The sequence below is a fragment of the Myotis brandtii genome, unplaced genomic scaffold (assembly GCF_000412655.1).
Source record: "Myotis brandtii unplaced genomic scaffold, ASM41265v1 scaffold384, whole genome shotgun sequence".
Taxonomy (NCBI): Eukaryota; Metazoa; Chordata; class Mammalia; order Chiroptera; family Vespertilionidae; genus Myotis; species Myotis brandtii.
The window spans coordinates 5,929,757-5,940,955 of NW_005364745.1; positions in this window are offsets into that span (position 1 = coordinate 5,929,757).

Below are 11,199 nucleotides of genomic sequence, written 5' to 3' on the forward strand. Positions count from 1 at the left end.
AACATCTAATTTGTATACTTTGTTTACTTATTCTATAATTTGAATACTACTTACTTATTGTCTGATTTGTATTTTTATAGATTTCTTTTGTCACGAGGGGAACAAGAAGGGTTATAGAAATGAACATTTCCTGAGCAAAGAGGTGGTAATTTAAACAAAAAAAAAATGTGATTCATTCCATCAAAGCACACGAAGGTCCTTTACTATCCATCACACCAGGTGGAGCGCAGTTTTAAATCAAGTACAAGTCCTGCTTCCTTTCCATTCAAGATAATAACATGCCTTTCCCTCCCCCCTCCTCTCTTGGGAAGGCTAGACCAGAGGGAGCCCCAGGAACAGACATGACAACTGAGCCCGCTGGGTCTCAAAATCTGAATGAACTCGACACTCCGTTCCCAAAGGCCAGACCTGTGTCTTCTGGCCGCTTCCCACGAGTGTTCTGGTCCCGTCGGGCACGGAGCCAAACTCTGAGCACAACCCAACTCCACTGCCTGGTCTTCCTGTCAATTCAGTTCATGGAGCACAAAGGAAACATTGGGAACCAGCTGGCTCATAGCTTTTCTTACTTGAGTCTTGGGTGTTCCGTTTAATAACCAGCTTCGTTCACGTGATTCTGTTTTCTCCAGTTATAATGAGCCATTCAGACGCAACGCTGGGGTGCAAATGCGTCGTAACAAGTGCGAGGCTCTACAGTGAGACTTATGCAAAGATAGGGAAGCCATGCTTTGAGAGAAAAGCTGGTGTTTTCGTACAAGTACACTATTCCCTTAAAAAGCCTGCTGTGAAGGGGGGATTCAGAAGGTATATGGCTCTCGGATACACTTACCTAATTGGACATTTTAAAGTTGCTTTTTGTAGTGCAGGATATAGTGTGAGACTTGGAACAAAATGACGCTTCTACCAGGGAATGAAAGCGACTTGTGTCTCTTAGCCTCCCTCCGCTACAGTCAGACTCCGATCACCGTCTGTACCTCTAGGCCCGCCGGGTGGAGAGATGAGAAGTAGCAGGGGGGTTGATTTTCTCATCGTTCCCCTGTTCTCCTTCGTCCTACAGCATCCGGGTGTTCAGCCCATGGCTCGTTTGTTTTATATTCACCTGTGCAAATAGCTCGCCTTCAACACCACTTTCTCCTGGGTTTCTTTGTCCGTCTCCCTTTGGTCCCACGCATCACCAGTCTTCTTGGCTAACGGTGTCCACACTCCCGTAAAGTTTACTGAGCCTTTTCATACAAATGTGTGTGTCCTGTGTGACCTTCACAGGCTGGCTCTTATCAGTCAAAAAATGCACTAAATGTCGTTTCCTCAGAGAGGTCTTTTCTGGCTCTCCACATGAAAGCAGCCGCCAGCCACAAGCCCCTGTATTATAATGATCTGTGTCATATGTATTCCTACGTGACATGTTTGCTCGTTTATTTGTTCATTGTTTATTATTTAATCTCTTTCCGGCAAATAATCAGCTACATGAGGGCAGGGATTGGGTCTGCCTTATTTGCTACCTGAGTGTGGCTTGGGATAATAAAGCTGAATCATCTTAAGTCTGTACCTACTCCTGCCTTACAATTGGGCACTCAGGCAAGGCCAGCAGAATGGAAGAATTAAGCACTTTTATTAACTTACTAGAGGCGCAGTGCATGAAATTTATGCACAGGTGCAATCCCTAGGCCTGGCTGGCGAGCGAAGCGTGAGCGTCTGGTGTGGAAGGGCAGGTCCCAGCTGACCTCTGGGCCCTGGGCAGCACCTGGGCCCCCTGACCCCCACACGCCCCCCTCAGCCTGAGTCATTGGGCCCCTGCCCTGCTCCCTCAGCACCTGGCAGCTGGGAGGCAGCCCTGCACTTCGCCACCGCCACTGGTCATCATCTACAGGGCAATCAGCAGGGCTATTGGGCCCCACTCCCACCTGCCTTGGTCTGGCGCCGCCGGCTCACCTGCTCCACCATCCCACCATGGTCCTGCTCTCGTCGGGGCCCATTGGGGCTGGCAGCACCTCCACTGCCACCCGCTGCCAGCACCGCATCGCTGATGCCCTCCATGGTCCGCGCCGCCCCCTGGTGGTCAGCGCACATCATAGCAAGCAATCAAACTCCTGATTGAGGGAACAATTTGCATATTAGGCTTTTATTATATAGGATAGCTCAAAAGGCCAAACCCTATTGTAACACAGACTAAGGCAGATATATTCATGAACAGCATGTTGCATTGTAGTTCCAGAGAAACATTCAATAAAATAACACTACAGTGTGACTTGGGGAGGCTATCGGTTAACATGTAGTACTGCACCCCATTAGGTAACCAACAGCCCAAGCAGCTCTGCTGGTAACAGGCAGCTCCTTCTCCCAGAAATGACATTAGGAGGCCACGAACGAGGCAGCAGGCCCACAGCCTGGACTCTGGTTCAGAGAAAGCGGTTAACCGTGCACCTACCCTATGAATACGATTTTTTTTTTTCAATAAAGCTGTTCCTGGCACGTATGAAATATTCATCTCTATGCCGGGATATGTTCCTAACGAAACCGAAAATGTTCTCCTTTGACATCAACACGTCCTATCTACAACCGGTCACTGGATTTCCTGTCAATGGAGCTCCATGGCGTGACCACACCGCCAGCCGCAGTGACTGCCAGTCCCTCATTGTCACTTGCATTTCAACAAAAGCCGTGGCATCCTGTGTGACAGGAAAGTGGGTGGAGGGCCTTGGATAGCGGACTTCCAGGACCTTGTTTACGGCCGACTCCTGCCTTGTTGGGTGGCCGCCCCACGCCCCTTTCCCGGGGTCACGGCTTCTTTCTGGGGGCGTTATCTTTACGGAGCACATTGATCATGCTTTCCTTTTATGTAACAAAATACCTAATACGCACACATGCACCCTCATCAGCCCCTTCACTGGATTCTATTCAAACTCCAGGCTGCTGGTAACTTCTATCATATTCTGGATCATGGCTGACAAATCAGGAGACAAATGCATGCATACTTGCAAGCATACATACACACATATGTTTATGCATGTGACTCGAGAGGTCTCATTCCTAGTGAGGGAACTTTGGCTTCTACAGAAAAAGTGAACTACAGCCTGCAGACACTTTCCCTTGAAGGAAGTGAGGAGAGAAGGGAGGGGAGGAAACGAGATAGAGGCAGTGTGTTCTTTGCCTGAGTACAGCTGTTTACTCCTGCTTGATGTTATACAATAGATTCTAGATCCGAGAAAATAAAGTTAGGCATGCTTTCTTCACCAAAGGAATTCTAACTCTCAAATCCTCCATTTCGATTTTTTAAGATTTAAACAAAGATTTCTTAATCTATCAAGTTAAGAACAAAGGGCAAACTTCAGTAAAATTTTTCGAGTCAAAAGTTAGTAACCTGACCACAATATACAGTCACCGAAAAGCTCTGCACCTGGGTAGGTAGAGAGTGCGCTGTGGTCTTCAAGCACAGGTGTTGCCCGAAATGCAGAGCCCTGTGTCCTGCGCCCACGCCACCATCAGCTATGAGAGCATCATGGCATGAACCAGCGCTGCTGGGTGAGGCCTTAAGAACTGCTAGTATTTAAGTCACTGCGTTCTTTGTTGAAACTCTTATTTATTTCCATTGGAAATCATATCATTTCCAGGTTGACTTCCTCCCTGACTATATTCCAAGGCTGGCTGTATTCTGTGAGAGCTTTTGAGATTAATAATCAGTTCCCCCATCACCAGTGACGCTGACAGGCATCCTCGCTGCTGCTATTGTCATTTCTTGAGGTTTTCAAATGCCAATTTCATTCCCAAAGCCGCTAACCTGACGCGCACAATGAACAGGAAACAGATGTGTCCTAGAGATTTTTTTCTAATATTTTGTGTATATTTACTACAAACAGACAAAAATTAAAATACAAGCCGAACATAAAATAACTTCTCTTGAAAATGTTCCCACATTGTGGGTACACAGAACTTTAAAACAGAAGCCACACCCTCCAGAGTTCGGTTCCGGTTCCAGTCTTCGCAGCGTTTAGTGGTGGCTCTGAATTCCTGCAAACCAAGGAAATTAGAGGTACCTACCCAGCCTCCCTGGTGGGGAAAATGTGAAATCAAATATAATGATAATGAAACAATCCTCAATGACTATAAAATGTCATACAAAGAATACTTACTACAGTGTTCTTCTGTGAATAGTTACGAAGTGAAATGAATGTTTAACTCCTCTTAAATTTGGAAAAGCACTAAATCTTTGCAAACAATGGAGAAAGATAAGGTCACCGTGAAGCTGTAATGTAAGGGCGATAGAGGAAGTGAAAGGGTGGAATGCTGCAAAGAGCCACCTACATAGCTACCTGGGTGAGCAGTCCTCCCCCTGGCCATGTCTCTGTGTAGACCAGTGTCATAGTGTGAATGATGTTCTAGGATCTGTATGTACGTGTGCATGCTTGCATGCGTGTGTGTGTGTGTGTGTGTGTGTGTGTAAGAGCTTGCAAGCAAGCTCACAGATCCTACGTGTGTTTTCAATGTTAAGACCCAACCAGACTCAATTTTCTGACTTTATTAGTTTTGACTGAAGAACAGTCAGGTCTTCTATTTTTTTTTAAGCTATTGTAATAAAGTCGTAAGACTGCCCTGGAATGCAGAGTCATTTCAAGTCTCTGTTTTGTCAACTTTGAATTCCATTTCAAACCCAGGTGAGTGGTGGGGTGGAAAAAAGGTTTTTTAAACAAAAACAAACAAACAAACAAAAAAACCAGGTCTCCGAGGCTCTGTGTGTTTTTGCTGTTTGCTACTGTTCTGTTCCTCAGACTGGACAACCTCTTCAAGTTCACAGACTCTTTCTTCTGCCAGTTCAAATCTGCTATTGAGCCCCTTGCGGTGAATTTTTATTTCAACTGTTGTATTTTCAGCATTATAATTCCTGTTTTTACTGATATATATCCTTTATTGACATTCTGTACTTGGGTAGGCACCCTCATCATACTTTTTTTTTTTTAGTTCTTTGGGCATAATTTTAGTTCTTTGAATATATTTATTATTGATTTAAAGTTTTCTCTAGTAAGCCCACCATTTCGGATTCCCGAGGGACAGTTTTCATTGCTGCTGTTTTCTTGTATTTAGGCTATACTTTCCTATTTCTCTGCGTGTCTTTTTCATGTTGAAACTGGACGTTTGAAATATTACAAGATGACAATTCTGCAAATCAGATTCCACACTCCCTGGGGTTTGTAGGCACCGCTGTCTGTTTTGCTGCTGCTTCTGCTGCTGCTGGTTTAGTAAGTGACTTCCCTGGCCTAACGCTGTGAAGTCTTTCTGCTTTGTTTGTTATGGCTGCTGAAGTCTCTGAATGATTAGCTTAATGGTCACTTAATGATTAAACAGAGATTTTTTTAAATGCCTGGAAACATCGAGTCTCCCAGCCTTTGCTGTGGGCTCTCTCTGCCTGGGAGGGCACCTCTGCAGGCCAGCAGGCAGCTTAAACTCTGCCTTCGCCTTGACTTCCCGGTCTCGCTTCAAGGTCGGCCAGAGGGGAGACATGGGGGTCTTCTCGGGCTTTTCAGAGAATGCACACAGCCCTGCACACGCACGCGTCCTGCTAGATTCTCTTGAATGTGTGGAACCTTTTCAAGTCCCCTCCCACCTCTGATTGTCCGGTTTGTTCCTGTGGCGTTGCTCTGGTCAGCCTCTGGTTAGCCTCACCGGCATTGCTGCCTCGGGCTGTTGTGGTGCTAAATGGTGGCCAGTGACTTTTAGTTTCTTTACAAATGTTCTTGAAAGAGGACTACTTGCACAGGCTACTAGCTCTGACTCAGCCCAAGTAAAGGAAAAGCTTGAGAAGGGAGGGTTTTAGGGAGCTGCCGGTCAGGACAAGTAGCGATGAGCCCCAGGGTGAGGACCTGGGGGTCTGAAGCTGTTGTGCCGTCCACAGTGGCTGTCCGACGGCCGTGCCCTCCAGTGGGAGGCACTTGGTTTCCAGGTAGCACAGAGTTAGAGGAAGGGGTGGAAGCAGAGCACATGAAAAGGCCGGTTTGTTGAGATTCAGCTGTGGTTTTGTGTGGTTTTGTTTTTTTAACTTAAAAAAATGTTTACAACTCCTTGTTTCATCCCAGCGTTGGGAAAGAGTTGATTTTGGCAAACATTGGCCAATGTTCTCGTGGCTTTTTCGGAGGAGCAGAGTTTTCAGGTACTTCCTTTGTAATTCCAGGAATACTGCGCCCTGCTCATTTATGTTAATAACACACAAACACGCCTATTGCTGTCATCCACGCAAAATGAGTCTTTCTTTTTTTTTTTTTTTTTTTTTTTTAGGTTTTTTTTTTTTTTTTTTTTTTTTTTTTTTTTTTTTTTTTTAAAATTTTAAAAAAAAAAGAGATTTTTTTTAAAAAAATATATACATGAATCGTTGCCTCCTGCAAGAGCCCTGACCAGGGCCCGGGCCGGGGAGGAGCCTGCAACCAAGGTGCATGCCCTTGACCAGAATCGAACCCGGGACCCTTTGGTCCACAGGCCGTCACTCTATCCAATGAACCAAACCAGCTAGGGCCAAAATGAGTCTTTCATTAACACATTTCATAAAATAAAAAATGCCACATTTACTCAGAAGAGTTAACTTTGATCGCCACAAAGTAGAAAATTCTAATTCACTTCCCCGACTCTTTGTAATATAAAATATGAAATAATCTCAACACTAAGTATTGTGGCGATAATAAAACCTAAATATTTGTACTCTAGCTAGATTGAATTTATGTCAAAAAACTTAAATCCTGTGTTTTGGCAGGATGGTCATTATAAAAATGAGTTATAAGATTTTGTAAGATAGAATCATAAATATCCAGTTATGATATAGTCACGTGACAGATATATAGAGTTTGTAACTTCCCAGGCCTGTTTCTAAGCAGTTTTCTATTGGGTTTATTAGGGTGACACATTGGCTAATAAAATTATATGGGTTTCAGGTGTACAGTTCTACACGACATCATCTGTATATTGTATTGTGTGTTCACCACCCCCAGTCAAGTCTCCCTCCATCACCATGTATTCCCTCCACCCTCTTTCCTCCTCCACACACACCCCTTCCCTCTGGCAATCACCGAGATTTTTTTTCTCTGCTTAATCCCTTCATCACCTTCTAAGCACTTTAATGTCTCATTTTGCTAAGCACTGATAATGATTCCTAGACTAACTTCATATAGTGTAGTTTTTATAAATATGTAAGGGATGCATTTTTTACGTCCCAACTCAAATAAAAATGTAACCTCGTTCCAGTCCACCCCCCATAAGGCCAGGTGTGATGGATGGGGAGGCTGTTTTCCTCCCGACATGACCACCTCACCTCCAGCATGCAGAGCCCACCTTAGGATGGTGTAAGCGCCTCGATTCTTGACAGTTATGTTGTCTTCATGGGTGGAGTGACTCGGGCCCATACCCAGAACAGCACAGCAGCTGGCCAGGCTGATGGGGGACTTTATGTCACTGCGTCCTGCCACAGTGAGACGCTCTGATTACTCAAAGCATCTGGTCGACCTGTGAATGAGGCAGGCGTTGAACAGCTCTGGTCCAGCTGTGGGTGTCCCCCCATGCTGGTGCCTGGATACTCTCCACCTCCCTCCTGCAGTCTCTCTAGGTCCAGACCACCCCAGCTTAGGATCCCCAGTGTCTCTCCATTCTTATCACTTTTATGATTCTTTTTCATCCAAGGAGCTTGACAACTTTCTGTAGCTCTTTGAAAAGGAAAACTCATTCTCTTGGTCATATTTTCTTCTCAGCAGGACTTAAGTTAGGGGGTGAGGGGGAAACAAAAATAAAGTCAAGCTCAGAAAAAGGGAAAGGAAAGGGGGACACTAAGTTAACTCTCAGTACAGTATCCCGGGGGCTCGAGAGAGACCTGTGTTCTCAGGAAAATGGCCTCCTTTCTCATACTCCTCATTTTTTGTGGCTGTGAAATTCTTCCCCGCAATATAAACATGATTATTTAATATTTCCATTTTATTAGCTTTACTAATACACTTAATATTATAATTACTTGTCCTATTACTTTTTATAGCTGGGATAAATTTAGCCAGAACTCCATAGTGGGTCCATAAAATTCTCCTCTCGTTCCTTCGCGGCACACCTGGGCCTCCTGAAACAAAACCCCAGTCAGAGCCTGGGATTTAGGGCCGTCGTTTTGAATTTCCCGGGCTTCGAGCTCACACCTTGCTCCACCATGCCTCCACCGCCATTGCCCGCTCACGCGTGGCTTCGCCTTCTGGCTTTACCTGGCACCTAGGGTGGCTTTTATCTCGCACTCTCTGGCTCTCCTCTCAGCTGCCGCACATCCCTGTCCAGGAGAGGGAGCAGCCACCACGGCTTGTTTCACGAAAAGTCCAAGCTCCCCTCTGTCAGGGGGCTTCACCCCACACAGCGGACTTGGAGGACTGTGAGCGCATGGCTTCCTTCACACTAGGAATCAATTTTGGGGTCAAAATGCTTACAGTGAAATTCTTTATATTTGGGGTCCAAATGCTTACAGTGTCCAATATTGATCATATATCTTTACTACTTTTTAATACGTTTTTACTGATTTGGGAGAGAGAGGAAGGGAGAGGGAGAAAGAGAGAAACACTGGTGAGAAAGAGAAGCATCATGGCCGACCTCCTACACACCCCTTACTGGGGATTGAGCCCGGGCATGTGCCCTGACTGGGACTCGAACCAGAGACCTCTATCAGTGCACGGGGCGATGCTCAACCAACTGAGCCACCATGGCCAGGCCTTTACTAAGTTTTAAATACCTATTGTATGGTGTCCAGCTGGAGTAGCTAAACTTTCTGTAGGCATCACAGTAAGTGCCTTTATTTTCATCTTCTGTAAATTTAAAAGAACCACCAAAGATGATTCTTCTAGAGCAGTGGTTCTCAACCTTGGCTGCACATTAGAATCACCTGGGAATCTTTTTAAAATCCTGATTTCTGGGCCTCATCCTCTGGAAATTCTGTTTCTTTGTTACTAATGTTGTGGCCCCACCCCATAACAAAGAAACAGAATTTCCGGAGGATGAGGCCCAGAAATCAGGATTTTAAAAGGATTCCCAAGTGATTCTAATGTACAGCCAAGGTTGAGAACCACTGTTCTAGACTAGTTATGCTCTTTCATCAGAGACGATGTCCAACCTCCCACCTTTATTCTGGTAGTGCATGTATTGTAATTATTGATAATAAATAATAATAATAAGCTTCCTTACAGAAGGCATTCCCTGGAAATTCAGGGGATGGAAGTTTCACTGTGTGCTTCACAGATTTCATGTATTTCATGTCCTCAACTACAAAAACTAGACAAAATCAAGCCACTTCAGGAAACGAGGAAGAAGGAAAAAATAAACAAAGGGTGAAAACTCTTTGAATACGTCACTCAGAACTATGAATGTATTCGCTGCTGAGGCGTCCACATTCCTTGGCCTCCTTCTAGGAGCCTTTCAAATCCGGCCCCACTCCACTTGCCTACCCTCCCTTCCATCCCTTCCTACTCACCCACGCCCTGCTGCTCGGCCTACAGTGCCCGCACCCTGTCCTCTGCCCGTGCAGCCCGTGCCCACTTCCTGCGAAGCTGAATTCCAGTGCCACCCTCTCTATGGAATGTGTTGCTTTCCTCCTGTTGACTTCGTCTTCTTGTCTAGGGATCCTCAGTCCGATTAGAAAGGCCATTCTTGCACGTCTCTGGGGAGCTCGCCATGTCCTTGTGGACAGAGTCCGGCACGTTAACATCTGTGAATCCCTAGGATATAGACGACTTCCTCTGGACAGAAGAAACTCCACAGCCGTGTGAGTGAGTGAATTACCTGCGGCAGAGGCTGCTGGCATAAAAAGGAGGAACTGACTGTCTTGGTATCGATTAGGTTAGGGTCTGGTAGAGCAGATGAAAAGTAGACACATCATTATAAAACGAGCTATTTAGTGTAATTGCCTTAGAGCCCAATTATACACATGCTTTCTCTCTATGTATTTGCTTTGTATTAAATACTAAAGAGTATTTCCCCACATACCTATGTCGTCCTATTATTACAAGAAATGCCAGTCTTTTTCGTTCGATTACTGATTTATTTGTTGCACTCTGTGATTTTAGAGCCCGCCTCCTTGATTTCATGTTTTAGAAACAGGTTAAAGGAAAAGAACTAATCCAACCTGCTCAATAGACCCAGAACTGCCTCAGCTACCGTAGAATTAATTCATTCCCCTTTGAAATGAGCGCTGGCTCCTGTGAGTCAGATGGTGCCACGCATGGGGCAGCCTTGCCAGGCACCACCCGGGCCGCCTCCTCACGGAGCCCGAGTGTGTCACCCACGCTGGAGTCTGCCCAGGAGCTTTGGGGAAGTTTCCTACACGGTTAACAACCGCGCCTCGCCAGGATTCGAAAGTTCATATTTTTCATCAGTACCCGTTGCCCAAATGTCTTTGGACCGGGTTTCTGGCACAGACTTGTTCAGGAAATAGGACGGGAGGGAACACCTATTTTACATTTTAAGTGAAAAAACACTCACAAGAACATTACGCAATCATGATTTTTAAACAGTTGGTTGGTGGTGAAGTTCAGGCTCCACATCTCATGACTGTACTTTGGTTATGGGAGCTGCCATCTCAGGTCCCTGCGGTGCGACCAGCATGTCATTTCCCTAATTAACCTGCTTAATCTAACAGGTTACAATGTGACGTCACTGTTAGAAGTGAGCACAAGGCCCCTTGTCTTCTGTTCCTAATTACAAGTGAAAGAAATTAATGACAGCAGATTTTCAGGAGAAAATCAACTGTTCTACTCATTTGGGCCCTGGAGTCCTGTACATGTGCCTTGATTTGACATGAAGATCAACAAATGTTGCCATAAGATTCATATCCCATCTGAAAATTAACTTTAGCAGGGGTCGTGGTGGTGATCAGCATTAGTTTGTAAGTTGCAGAGGAGATAAAATATTTATTACCCCCCCCCAAAAAAAGAAAGGGAAAGTTCCTAGTAATTAAAGCCTTGATCATAGTATAAGTATGTTTTAACCCTACTTTATTCCAATAAGATATAACTTTATCATTTCTTTTATTTTTTCCTTCAATATATTGCAACTTTCTATAAGCCCATGTAGATATATCCATATGTAATAAAAAACAATAGTTTAGAATCAAGTATTTATTATAGTTTTAAATGTCTAAGCATTAATCAATTAATCATTTTTTTATTTTTAAAAAATCTTTATTGTTGAAAGTATTACATATGTTCCCTTTTT